This window comes from Heptranchias perlo, chromosome 20 (genome assembly GCF_035084215.1).
Source record: "Heptranchias perlo isolate sHepPer1 chromosome 20, sHepPer1.hap1, whole genome shotgun sequence".
Taxonomy (NCBI): Eukaryota; Metazoa; Chordata; class Chondrichthyes; order Hexanchiformes; family Hexanchidae; genus Heptranchias; species Heptranchias perlo.
Window position 1 is genome coordinate 10194394 of NC_090344.1, and position 14456 is coordinate 10208849.

Below are 14456 nucleotides of genomic sequence, written 5' to 3' on the forward strand. Positions count from 1 at the left end.
TAGCCGGCAGTTTGTGGTGTCGATAGTGGCCACGATGTGGAGATGCCGGTGATGGACTGGGGTGGACAAATGTAAGGAGATGCACAACACCCGGTTATAGTCCAACAAAGAAAGTCAAGGCTAAACCTTTACCAATTACTCGTTAGGCCTCAGCTGGAGTACGTTGTTCAATTCTGGGCACCACCATTGAGGAAGGATGAAAATGCTTTGGAGACGGTACAAAGGCAGTTTACCAGGAAGATACCAGGGATGAGGGACTTCAGTTATGTGGAGAGATCGGAGAAGCTGTGATTGTTCTCCTTAGTAAACAATTTTACAACACCAAGTTATAGTCCAGCAATTTTATTTTAAATTCACAAGCTTTCGGAGATTTTCTCCTTCCTCAGGCAAATGTTTCAAGAGCTCCTTGAAGCCTACGCATTTATACATATTGAACAATACATGGTGTTTACAGACTGCCCCTGCAACTGCCCGTTGCCAAGGCAATCACCGTGTTCAGACAGAGAGGTGTTACCTGCAGAACCCCCGAATACACATTCAACAAAAAAACAAACAGGGAAAAAAAACAGAGAAAAAAAAACACAGAGAGAGGCAGAAACATCCGGAAGGCAGAGAGAGCCAGCAAATGACCCATTATATTAAAAACAGATAACATTTGTTCGCTGGTGGGGTAACGTGTAGCGTGACATGAACCCAAGATCCCGGTTGAGGCCGTCCTCATGGGTGCGGAACTTGGCTATCAATTTCTGCTCGACGATTTTGCGTTGTCGTGTGTCTCGAAGGCCGCCTTGGAGTACGCTTACCCGAAGGTCGGTGGATGAATGTCCATGACTGCTGAAGTGTTCCCCGACTGGGAGGGAACCCTCCTGTTTGGCGATTGTTGCGCGGTGTCCGTTCATCCGTTGTCGCAGCGTCTGCATGGTCTCGCCAATGTACCATGCTCTGGGGCATCCTTTCCTGCAACGTATGAGGTAGACAACGTTGGCCGAGTCACAGGAGTATGAACCATGCACCTGGTGGGTGGTGTCATCTCGTGTGATGGTGGTATCTGTGTCGATGATCTGGCATGTCTTGCAGAGGTTACCGTGGCAGGGTTGTGTGGCGTCGTGGACGCTGTTCTCTTGAAAGCTAGGTAGTTTGCTGCGAACGATGGTCTGTTTGAGGTTGGGTGGCTGTTTAAAGGCGAGTAGTGGAGGTGTGGGGATGGCCATAGCGAGGTGTTTGTCCTCATTGATGACATGTTGAAGGCTGAGGAGAACATGGCGTAGTTTCTCCGCTCCGGGGAAGTACTGGACGACAAAGGGTACTCTGTTGGTTGCGTCCCGTGTTAGTCTCATGAGGAGGTCTATGCGATTTTTTGCTGTGGCCCGTCGGAACTGTCGATCGATGAGTCGAGCGTCATATCCCGTTCTTACTCGGGCGTCTTTCAGCGTCTGTAGGTGTCCATCGCGTTCCTCCTCGTCTGAGCAGACCCTGTGTATTCGCAGGGCCTGTCCATAGGGGATGGCCTCTTTGACGTGGTTAGGGTGGAAGCTGGAAAAGTGGAGCATCGTGAGGTTGTCCGTGGGCTTGCGGTAGAGTGAGGTGCTGAGGTGCCCGTCTTCGATGGAGATTCGTGTGTCCAAGAAAGAAACTGATTCTGAGGAGTAGTCCATGGTGAGCTTGATGGTGGGATGGAACTTGTTGATGTTATCGTGTAGTCTCTTTAGTGATTCCTTGCCGTGGGTCCATAGAAAGAAAATGTCGTCGATGTATCTGGTGTATAGTGTTGGTTGGAGGTCTTGTGCAGTGAAGAAGTCCTGCTCGAACTTGTGCATGAAAATGTTGGCGTATTGGGGTGCGAATTTGGTCCCCATGGCTGTTCCGTGTGTTTGGGTAAAGAAATGGTTATCGAAGGTGAAGACATTGTGATCCAGGATGAAGCGGATGAGTTGTAGGATGGCTTCCGGAGATTGGCTGTTGTTGGTGTTGAGTATTGATGCTGTCGCAGCGATGCCGTCATCGTGGGGGATACTGGTGTATAGTGCCGAGACGTCCATCGTGGTGAGAAGTGTTCCTGGTTCAACTGGTCCGTGGGTACTGAGTTTTTGTAGGAAGTCTGTAGTGTCGCGACAGAAGCTGGGGGTTCCCTGTACGATGGGTTTCAGGATGCCCTCGATTTATCCAGAGAGGTTCTCACACAGGGTTCCGTTGCCTGATACGATAGGACGTCCGGGTGTGTTGGCTTTGTGTATCTTTGGGAGGCAGGAGAAGTCTCCCACGCGGGGATCACGTGGGATGAGAGTGCGTAGGATGCTTTGAAGGTCTGGATCGAAGGTCTTGATCAGTTTGTTGAGCTGGTGGGTGTGTTCTTTGGTCGGATCTGCGGGTAACCGTCTGTAGTGTTCCTGGTTGTCCAGTTGTCGGTATGCTTCTTTGCAATAGTCTGTTCTGTTCTGTATGACTATGGCTCCTCCTTTGTCCGCTGGTTTGATGACGATGTTGCGGTTGGTCTTGAGAGCGTTGATGGCGTTGCGTTGTGCTCGGGTGATATTCTGGACTGTCTTCTGAGTGCGGCTGATGAATCTGGCATTGACGCATTTCCTGACAGCTTGAGCATACATGTCCAGCTGAGGGCAGCGACCCTCCACGAAAGGACTCCAGATCACGAACCCACTCAGGTCCACATACAACTCGGATTACGCTGAGAGACTCTGCCGCTGTACCTCTCGCACACTCCGAAACCATCTCATACACCAACTCTACAGCAGACGCCACAACCTCGAAACCAAGATAGAGTCCATACTCTCAACCTGTACTCAGGACATAGCAGACCAGCTACGTTATACTGCCAAACAGACGAGGCAACGGAACTACGCTGCCTACATGAAAAACAAGAGCAGGAAGCTTGAGAAACTCGGCATCACCACCAGCAACGACCAAGCTTCCCCTGGTACCACGGTTGCAACCACAGGGAAGTCTATTGTCAATTTATCCGACCACACCCTTCAAGCAGACGAAATCGAAGTTCTCAGCCGAGGGCTCAATTTCTGCCCCACTACCAAAATGGATCCCACTAGTCTCGCGGCGGACACAGAGGAATTCATCAGGAGAATGAGGCTCCGGGAATTCTACCACAAACCCCAAGATTTCAGCAGCGAACCCAATGAGACAATCGACGATCCGGAACAGCAGACAGAGGGATCCGCGGTACAGCAACCGAAGAGGAAAGAGTCAAACTGGACTCCTCCGGAGGGTCGCTGCCCTCAGCTGGACATGTATGCTCAAGCTGTCAGGAAATGCGTCAATGCCAGATTCATCAGCCGCACTCAGAAGACAGTCCAGAATATCACCCGAGCACAACGCAACGCCATCAACGCTCTCAAGACCAACCGCAACATCGTCATCAAACCAGCGGACAAAGGAGGAGCCATAATCATACAGAACAGAACAGACTATTGCAAAGAAGCATACCGACAACTGGACAACCAGGAACACTACAGACGGTTACCCGCAGATCCGACCAAAGAACACACCCACCAGCTCAACAAACTGATCAAGACCTTCGATCCAGACCTTCAAAGCATCCTACGCACTCTCATCCCACGTACTCCCCGCGTGGGAGACTTCTACTGCCTCCCAAAGATACACAAAGCCAACACACCCGGACGTCCTATCGTATCAGGCAACGGAACCCTGTGTGAGAACCTCTCTGGATAAATCGAGGGCATCCTGAAACCCATCGTACAGGGAACCCCCAGCTTCTGTCGCGACACTACAGACTTCCTACAAAAACTCAGTACCCACGGACCAGTTGAACCAGGAACACTTCTCACCACGATGGACGTCTCGGCACTATACACCAGTATCCCCCACGATGACGGCATCGCTGCGACAGCATCAATACTCAACACCAACAACAGCCAATCCCCAGACGCCATCCTACAACTCATCCGCTTCATCCTGGATCACAATGTCTTCACCTTCGATAACCAGTTCTTTACCCAAACACACGGAACAGCCATGGGGACCAAATTCGCACCCCAATACGCCAACATTTTCATGCACAAGTTCGAGCAGGACTTCTTCACTGCACAGGACCTCCAACCAACACTATACACCAGATACATCGACGACATTTTCTTTCTATGGACCCACGGCAAGGAATCACTAAAGAGACTACACGATAACATCAACAAGTTCCATCCCACCATCAAGCTCACCATGGACTACTCCTCAGAATCAGTTTCTTTCTTGGACACACGAATCTCCATCAAAGACGGGCACCTCAGCACCTCACTCTACCGCAAGCCCACGGACAACCTCACGATGCTCCACTTTTCCAGCTTCCACCCTAACCACGTCAAAGAGGCCATCCCCTATGGACAGGCCCTGCGAATACACAGGGTCTGCTCAGACGAGGAGGAACGCGATGGACACCTACAGACGCTGAAAGACGCCCTAGTAAGAACGGGATATGACGCTCGACTCATCGATCGACAGTTCCGACGGGCCACAGCAAAAAATCGCATAGACCTCCTCAGGAGACTAACACGGGACGCAACCAACAGAGTACCCTTTGTCGTCCAGTACTTCCCCGGAGCGGAGAAACTACGCCATGTTCTACGCAGCCTTCAACATGTCATCAATGACGACGAACACCTCGCTATGGCCATCCCCACACCTCCACTACTCGCCTTTAAACAGCCACCCAACCTCAAACAGACCATCGTTCGCAGCAAATTACCCAGCTTTCAAGAGAACAGCGTTCACGACACCACACAACCCTGCCACGGTAACCTCTGCAAGACATGCCAGATCATCGACACAGATACCACCATCACACGAGAGGACACCACCCACCAGGTGCATGGTTCATACTCCTGTGACTCGGCCAACATTGTCTACCTCATACGTTGCAGGAAAGGATGCCCCAGAGCATGGTACATTGGCGAGACCATGCAGACGCTGCGACAACGGATGAACGGACACCGCGCAACAATCGCCAAACAGGAGGGTTCCCTCCCAGTCGGGGAACACTTCAGCAGTCATGGACATTCATCCACCGACCTTCGGGTAAGCGTACTCCAAGGCGGCCTTCGAGACACACGACAACGCAAAATCGTCGAGCAGAAATTGATAGCCAAGTTCCGCACCCATGAGGACGGCCTCAACCGGGATCTTGGGTTCATGTCACGCTACACGTTACCCCACCAGCGAACAAATGTTATCTGTTTTTAATATAATGGGTCATTTGCTGGCTTTCTATGCCTTCCGGATGTTTCTGCCTCTCTCTGTTTTTTTTCCTGTTTGTTTTTTTGTTGAATGTGTATTCGGGGGTTCTGCAGGTGACACCTCTCTGTCTGAACACGGTGATTGCCTTGGCAACGGGCAGTTGCAGGGGCATTCTGCAAACACCATGTATTGTTCTATATGTATAAATGCGTAGGCTTCAAGGAGCTCCTGAACATTTACCTGAGGAAGGAGGATGTCTCCGAAAGCTTGTGAATTTAAAATAAAATTGCTGGACTAAAGCAATTAAGATTAGTAATGAAAAAGTACTGGAGGAATTAATGGGACTAAAAGCTGAAAAATTCATTGGCCCTGGTGGCCTACATCCAGGGTTTTAAAAGAGGTGGCTGCAGAGATAGTGGATGCATTGGTTTTATCTTCCAGAGTTCCCATGATTCTAGAAAGGTCCCCATGGATTGGAAGGTACCAAAAGTAACCCCGCTATTCAAGAAAGGAGGGAGAGAGGAAACAGGGAACTACAAGCCATTTAGCCTGACAATAGGAGGAGGGAAAATGTTAGAATCTATTACTAGGGACTTGATAACAGGACACTTAGATAATCATAACATGATTAGGCACATGCAACACGGTTTTGTGAAAGGGAAATCGTGTTTGACAACTCTGTTAGAGGTTATGAGGGTGCAGATAGCAGGGTAGATAAGGGAGAACCAGTCGATATAGAATATTTGGATTTTCAAAAGGCATTCGATAAGGTGCCACACAAAAGTTTGTGAGACAAGATTAGGGCTCATGGGATAGGGGGTAATATATTAACATAGATTGAGGATTTGTTGATGTACATAAAATAGAAAGTCGGAATAAACAGGTCATTTTCGGGTTGGCAGGTTGTAACTAGTGGGGTGCCGTGAATATCAGTGCTTAGGCCTCAGATATTTACAATCGATATTAATGACTGAGATGAGGGGACCGAGTGTAATGTATCCAAGTTTGCTGACGATACAAAACTAGGTGGGAAAGTAAGCTGTGAGGAGGACGCAAAGAGGATGCAAAGTGATACAGACAGGTTAAGTGAGTGGGCGAGAAGTTGGCAGATGAATTATAACGTGGGGAAATGTGAGGTTATTCACTTTGGTCGGAAGAATATAAAAGCAGAATATCTTTCGAAAGGTGAGAGACTGCGAAATGTTGGTATTCAGACGGATTTGTGTGCTCTTGCACACGGATCACAGAAAGTTAACATGCAGATGCAGCAAGCAATTAGAAAAGCAAATGGTATGTTGCCCTTTATTGCGAGGTGGTTGGAGTACAAAGATAAGGAAGCCTTGCTGTAATTATATAGGGTTTGGTAAGACCACATCTGGAGTACTGTGTACAGTTTTGATCTCCTTACCTGCGGAACGATACACTTGCCTTAGAGTGGATGCAACAAAGGTTCACTCGATTGATTCCTGGGATGAGAGGGTTGTCTTGTGAGGAGAGATTGAGTAGAATGGGTCTATATTCTCTGCAGTTTTCAATGATCAGGTGATCTCATTGAAACATATAAAATCCTTAGAGGGCTTGACAGGGTAGATGCTGGGATGCTGTTTCCCCTTGCTGGAGAGTCTAGAGCTAATGGTGTTAATCTCAAGATAAGGGGCCGGCCATTCAGTCCAGAGATGAGGAATAATTTCTTCACTGAGAAGGTTGTGAACTATTGGAATTCTCTACCCCAGAGGGCTGTGGATGCTGAGCCATTGAATAGATTCAAAACTGAGATAGATAGAATGCTGGACACGAAGGAAATCAAGGGATATGGGGACAGGTCGGGAAAGTGAAGTTGAGGTCGAAAATCAGCGATAACCTTATCAAATTGGCGAAGCAGGCTCGAGGGACTGGATGGCCAACTCTTGCTCCTTTCGCTTATTTTGGTCCGTTGGAAAAGCAGAACTTTTAAAAGTTTTCGCCTGAACAGGGACTTGAACCCTGGGCCCTCAGATCACTGCCTGCTCTTAAAAGTCTGATGCTCTACCGACTGAGCTATCCAGGCTCGCTGTTGGATTAGTTTCCATCATACAGATTCATGGTCGGACTCTGAATTATCCCTGTCGATGTCGAATTCGGGGGAGTGTCCCTTTTATCGAATTTTCAGCAACGTGTTGAGGAGAATCCTTGTTTCTGTTGAATATGATGAAAGAAACATGGACAGGGAACTCGTGATTTTGCAATTCTTCTTGTTTGTACAAAATGTCTTGTCATTCGTAAGCAACAATTAAAAAAAGTACTTTACCCAATGGCTCCAAAGCTGAACTTGTTCCACACGGGAGCTGGAAAACGCCTCTCGATCTTTCAGCCGATCAACAATTGAAAGCGGAATAATTTCACCCGTTGCACCGTGACACCAGGCAGCAGATTTGCCTCCCGAATTTTCCCTACACGACACTTCAAACCGATCAATACCTGCTTCACTGAAAGAAGAATTGTGTGTTTGGTTCTTTCGATTTAAAGATGTCGTGCCGGCCGCTTTACCATTTCAGCTGTCGCCAATTGCCCCCTCTCCCTCCTTTTAACAAATAAACTCTCACCTGCTATGGCAAGACGGGAGACCAGAGGAGCCTCAGTGCCCACATGGGGATATGAAGCAGTCGATGCGTTATGGAACCGGTTGTACCTTGAACTCCATTCGAAATGTTGAGCAGTTTCATCTACTTTAGATGGCGCTGGAGCTCACAACCCCAGCATTTCTCGAGCGTATAATTATTGTGGAAGTAACCCGCGCTGACCCAATGCGCCACCGCAGCCGCGCACGGTCTGTGTCCCCACTGCTCGCATCAAACAGCTTCATCCTCGGTCTCTCAATTATCGCTTCCTGATCTTTCCCACACAGAAGCCTCCAGCCAAGAGGCGATTCGTCAAACATCCGCAGTGACCGTTAAAAGCCGTGGCATCGGGGAAAAAAAACCCAGACCATCAGAACTTTTAATTATATTGTTATTATTATTAACTTCAGGAGAATTATTTTCATGCTACTTTGAGGAATTGGAGAAATTGGGAGCTGAAACTGAGAAACTCTCTCTGAGCTGTCGTTGATTGAAGAGATGGGCGTTATTTCATTTGAAAACCGAGGCTCGGAACTTTCTGATGGAGAAGTGTGACAGAAGATTGTGGTTAGTGGCAGTTGTCGGGGAGATCGAGAGGAGAGGGAGAAAAGTCAAAGTCACAGCTGTGACAGCTCAAGTGCTCCGCTTATCTGTAATATTTAAAAAGTAATGTACAGTACAGGACAAAGCGATTTAGTATCGGTTATCAAAAATATTAAAGTCCAGGGTTCAAAGGCGGATTCGTAAAAAGGGAACGGATTTAACCGCCAGACCGAAATCATTCCACATGAATCTGAAGCGTCTTGGGGAAAACGGCAGTGCGAACTGTTATGTTCGTGTCATGACTTGAAAGACCCTCCAATTACCGACAGTATCTTTGATCGAGTTGTGCAGCAAAACCGCGAGAGAAGCCGCTTTGCATTCGTCAAACGTGTAAGTGAAGATATTGGGGTTGATAAGGGTCGATTTCAATTATTTGAAATCTCACCACGTGACCCGAAGATTGACCGCAGAATCGAGTTTTCCCTGTAAGTCCTGAATTGAAGGAAAAGGCACAACAAGCAGGTCGGAGAAATGAAGAGCAGAAAATGTGGATGAAACTTGCACGAGTGAAAATCCATGTATGTTGGAAGACTCAGTCCCCAGTGGTGGAGAGTATTGGGATTTCAAGCTGTCTCACAGCTCACACACACACCATTGGTTCATTAAATCACCTTCAACAACTCGATTACATCATCACTTAATCTTCAATACACAAGGAAATACAAACATTTTCTATTCAACTTGTCCGCATAATTTAACCATTTTAGCTCCGGTATAATTCTGGTGAATCTGCGCTGCACCCGCTCCAAGGCCATTATATCCTCCCTGAGGTGTGGTGCCGAGAACTGAATGCAGGACTCGAACTGTGGTCTCATCAGAGTTGATATAACTGTAACATAACTTCCACCCCTTTGAATTCCAGCTCCCTGAAGATAATGGCCAAATTTCCATTAGCCTTTTTAATTATTTTTTTGTAACTGTCCACTGACTTTTCATGATTTCTGCACTTGGACCCGTAAACATCTTTCCTCCTCCACAGTTCCTAGTTTCTCACCAGTTAGAAAATATTCTCATCTATCTTGCAAGGTCCAAAGTGGATGAACTCACACTTCCCCATATTGAAAGATTGAAGAGCCTACGGCTCTTTCCATAGAAAATAGAAGGCTGAGGGTGACATGAAATAGGACTTTAAGATTATGCAAGGGTTTGAGAAGTCAGAGGTGTTTGCAATTTTGTGGGGTGGAGTCCAAAATTGGGGCCATAAATATAAGATCGTCACATTTAATCCAATATGGCATTCAAGTGAACCATATTTACAATGAGGCTCGCTACAATGTGCAACTCACTACCACAAGGAATAATTAAGGCGAAAAGCATGGATGCATTTACAGGGAAGCGAGATAAACACAGGGAGGAGAACGGAATATTCGAGTTTGCTCATTGGGTTAGATGAAGAGGGGTTGAAGGAGGCGCGTCTGCAGCATAAACACCGGCATAGTCTAGTTGGGCCGAATTGTCTGTTTCTGTGATGTACATTCTATGTAATTCTATGTAAGCTCCATCTGCCACAGTTTTACCAACTCACTTCATCTATCAATTTCGCTTTGCAACTTTATGCTCCCATCTACATTACTCACTGTGTCACCTAACTTGGTGTAGTCGACAAACTTGGATATATGGCTCTCTATTTCTTCATTTGCCTCATTTATACATATAGTAAAAAGCTGATGCCCCGGTACAGATCCCTGGGGGACACCATTAATCACATCCTGTCAATTTGAGCACAGATCCATTATCCCTACTCTCTGTCTCCTACCTCCAAACCAACTCCCTACCCATGTCAATAGTTTGCTTTAATTTCCATGTGATCTCATTTCTGTTAACAGTCTCTTATGTGGTCCCTTATCGATTGCCTCTGGAAGTCAATATACATATAACACCCATAGACACTGCATTATCTACCACATTATTACATCTTCAAGAAGTTCAACTTGCTTTGTTACACTTGACTTACCCTTTACAAATCCATGCCGGCTTCTCTGATCAATTCATATTCATCCAAGTGCTCAGTCACTCTTCCCTAATAACAGATACTGGTAACTGCCCGACAATAGGCGTCAGACTAATAGGTCTATAATTTCCTACTTTATCTCTCCTCCCATTCCTAAATAATGGAATGACATTGGCAATTTTTCAATCCATGGAACAATTCCTGAAACAAGAGAGTTTAAACGATCATGACTGAAGCATGTACAATTTCCTCACCTACTCCATTTAATCCCCTGGGATGGTAAACATCAGGTCCTGGAGATTTGTCTATCTTTAATCCAATTATTTTCTCCAATACCATTATTTTACTTAGACTGAATCTCCTTGATTTATTTCTGGGCTCGATGAGGTCGGGATATAATTCTCGATTCAAGGTTCATACCCCGGAGAAATCCAAATTTCGCCCTCGAATTTTGATCTTGACTTGCGGTTCAAACTTTTGTAAAGAGGGAAAAGAAGTCCCCAAATCACTCCACCTGAAACTCAAGTGCTTTCAGATGAAGTTCAGTTCAAACAATCTGGACTTTAAAGGCACCTCAATGATCTGCACTTTCATTGAACGAGCATTCATCTCACTGAAGCAGAGTTTGGCCGCTTTGTATCTGTGAGCATGTCGGTGACGAGGTTCGCTCTGATATGGGTCGCTTTCAATTTTGAAGATCTCGTCAAGTTCAGGGAAAAGAAACCGAGAATCGAATTGTCCCTGTAAGTGATGAATTGAAGGGATTGGTGCTCCAAGCAGATCTGGAAAATGCGCAGTGCGGTCGATCAGAAATTCCAAATCCACCCTCTCGCCACTCGGCGATCATATTAACTGAGCTTTATTCTGGCCCAGTGTCACCGCGCTGAAATCGAGTATTTCTCCGGCACGTTTCTCTTAACTTCACAGTTGCTGGTTTAAGAGTGAAGACCGGCTCGTTGGATTTTCACTCCCGCAAGCTTCAACCATTCATTGTGGAAAAGTAAACTGACAGTGGACAGCTTTTATATTGGTCACTACAGCCTCAAGGTTTCGCTCAGTGAATTACTGGTTTAGCAGGTGGACTCTTCACTTGTCTCGATGGTGCTATTGGTTGGATTGATTCGAGCCCTTATTTTATTTCTCCTGAGGATTCATCGCCTGAAAGTTCCAGGGTTTAATGTGTGTTTTGTCTGCAAGAAAATGTACCGTGATCATTGGCGGCTGAGCAGAGCTAATATTCCACCATTTACCCTGTGGACTAAAAAAAAACCTTGTGATCGCAAAGCAGGCACATGAAACCTATAAAGGAATGGAACATTGGCTTCACGGAAATCACAATTCATCTTGACAGACAAGGTCCCGAAAGGCTAATTCTCTGTGACATGGAGATTTCTGTAGTGAGCGAGACCAGACTGTTTCTATATTCAGAGAATAAATGTCGCACCCTTTATGTTGGAAAAGCAAAACGGTGGGGATTTTTGTCATAGCCCGATGCCTTCCGTGTTGTATCAATTGTCCATCTTTGCGTTATTTTCATCTTGATCGCATAACCAGTTAGGTCGTTCTTGTGATAAACGGCGACAATTGCCTGCCTTGATAAATTTAACAACGGCTGCACCAGATTCCTGGCGTCATAAACACTGAACATTTAATCCCACTCTTAAGATACAGTCTGTAAAATGATGAAATTTCATAACATGCAAAGCACAAAAATCAAAGCTTCCTACCACTCGCTGTGTAAAGAAGTTTTTACTCATGTCACCTTTGGTTCTTTTGCCAATCACCTTAAATCTACGCCCTTTGGTTCATGTCCCTTCCGCCAATGGGAACAGTTTCACTCTATCTACCCTGTCTAGGCCCTTCATGATTTTGAATATCTCTGTCAAATCTCCTCTCAGCCTTCTCAGTTCCAAGGTGAACAATCCCAGCTTCTTCAGTCTATCCATGTAATTTAAGTCCCTCATCGCTGGAATCATTCTCGTAAATCTCCTCTGCGCCCTCTCAAGGCCTTCACATCCTTCCAAAAGTGCACTGCCCAGAACTGGACTCAATACTCCATTTGTGGCCGAAATAGTATTTTATAAAGGTTCATCATGACTTCCTCTTTATAAAGCCCAGGACCCCGACTGCTTTTTAAACCGCTTTCTCAACCTGCCCTGCCACTTTCAACGATTTGCGCACATGTACCCCCAGATCCCTCTGTTCCTCTCACCCTTTTAGAATTCTGCTCTCTAGTTTATATTGCCTTTCCTCTTTTTTCACACCGAAATGCATCATCTCGCATTTTTCCGCGTTAAACTTCATCTGCCACGTGTCCGTCCATGTCACCAGCGTGTCCATATCCTATTCACGTCTATCCACCTCACTGTTCTCTACCCGTCCACGTTTTGTGTCATCTGCAAATATTGATATTGTACCATTTACTCCCAAGCCCAAGTAAATAATATATATCAAGAAAAGACGTTGTCCCAGCACCGACCCCTGTGGAACACCATTGCCCACCTCCCTCCAGTCCGAAAAACAACCGTTCACCACAACTCTCTGTTTCCTGTCATTTAGCCAGTTCTGTAACCATATTGTTTTTGCCCCCTGTGTTCCATGGGCTGCAATCTTGATCAATAGCCTACCACGTGACACTTGATCAAGCGCTTTTTGAAAGTCCATATACACCACGTCAACTGCATGACCTCATCTACCCTCTCTGTTACCTCATCAAACAACTTTATCAAGTTGGTAAAACACGATTTGCCTTTAACAAATCCGTGCTGGCATTCCCTAATCAATCCACACTCGTCCAAGTGACTGTTCATTCTGTCCCGGATTATCATTTCCAAAACTTTCCCCATCACCGAGGTTAAACTAACTGACCTATAGTTGCTGGGTTTATCTTTACACCCTTTTTTTGAACAAGGTTGTAACCTTTGCAATTCTCCACTCCTCTGGCACCATCCCCGTGTCTCAGGATGTCTGGAAGATTATGGCCAGTACCTCTGCAATTTCCCCCTTTACTTCCCTCACCATCCTCGGGTGCATCCCATCCGGACTAGTTGAATTATCTATTTTAAGTACAGCAAGCCTTTCTAGCACCTCTTCTTTCTCATTTTTTAACCCATCCAGTATCTTAACTATATCTTCCTTTATCGAGAATCTGGCAGCATCTTCTTCCTTGGTAAAGACCAATGCGAAGTACTCAGTTAGTTCCTCTGCCATGCCCACTGCCTCCATGAGTAGATCTCCTTTATGGTCCCGAATCGTCCCCGCCCCTCCTCTTACTACCCGTTTACTGTTAACATGTCTGTAGAAGACTTTCTGATTCCCTTTTATGTTTTCCGCTATTCTTATGCTCTCTCTTTGCCCCTTTTATTTCATTTATCACTTCCCCTCTGATCTTTCTCTATTATCTCTGGTTGGTACTTGTGTTATCAACCTGACACCTGTCATACACCACTTTTTCCCGCTTCATCCTACTCTCTATCTCTCTTATGGTCCAGGGAGCTCTGGCTTTAGGTGCCCTACCTTTCTTCCTCGGTGGAATGTACCTTCTCTCTACCCGAATCATCTTTTTAAAAGCCGCCCACTGTCCAATTATAGTTTTGCCTGACAATCTTTAATTCCAATTTACCAGGGCCCAGATCTGTTCTCATCCCACTGAAATTGACCCTCCTCCAATTGAGTATTTTTACTTTAGAGTGAACAGAGTCCATTTCCATAGCTATTCTAATCCTTATGAAACTGATCGCTGCTCCCTAAATGCTCCCCCACTGACACTTGCTCCACTTGGCCCGCCTCATTCCTTTGAACCAAGTCCAGCAATGCCTCCTTCCTCAGTGGGCCAGAAACGTACTGGTCGAGAATGTTATCCTGAACACATTTAAAAAATTCTTCCCCTTCTTTGTGCCTTGTATTATAGTTATCTCAGTCTGCATGAGGATATTTGAAATCCCCGGTTATTAATCCTCTACGGCTTTTGTACCTCTCTGTAATTTCCCATTCAAATTTGCTCCTCTATATCCGTCCCACTAGCTAGTGGCCAATAGAATATATCCAGTAGTGTAATCGCACCTCTATTGTTCCTTAACTCGAACTCAGTA

At 46.1% G+C, this 14456-nt stretch overlaps 1 non-coding gene across 1 annotated transcript; it reads right to left on the reverse strand.

The window, feature by feature from the left end:
* Window positions 1–7175: 7175 nt before the first annotated feature.
* Window positions 7176–7261, reverse strand: trnak-uuu (transfer RNA lysine (anticodon UUU)). The gene is given in 2 exon segments: window positions 7176–7211; window positions 7225–7261. It is a non-coding gene; the product is annotated as a tRNA-Lys (tRNA).
* Window positions 7262–14456: the final 7195 nt, after the last annotated feature.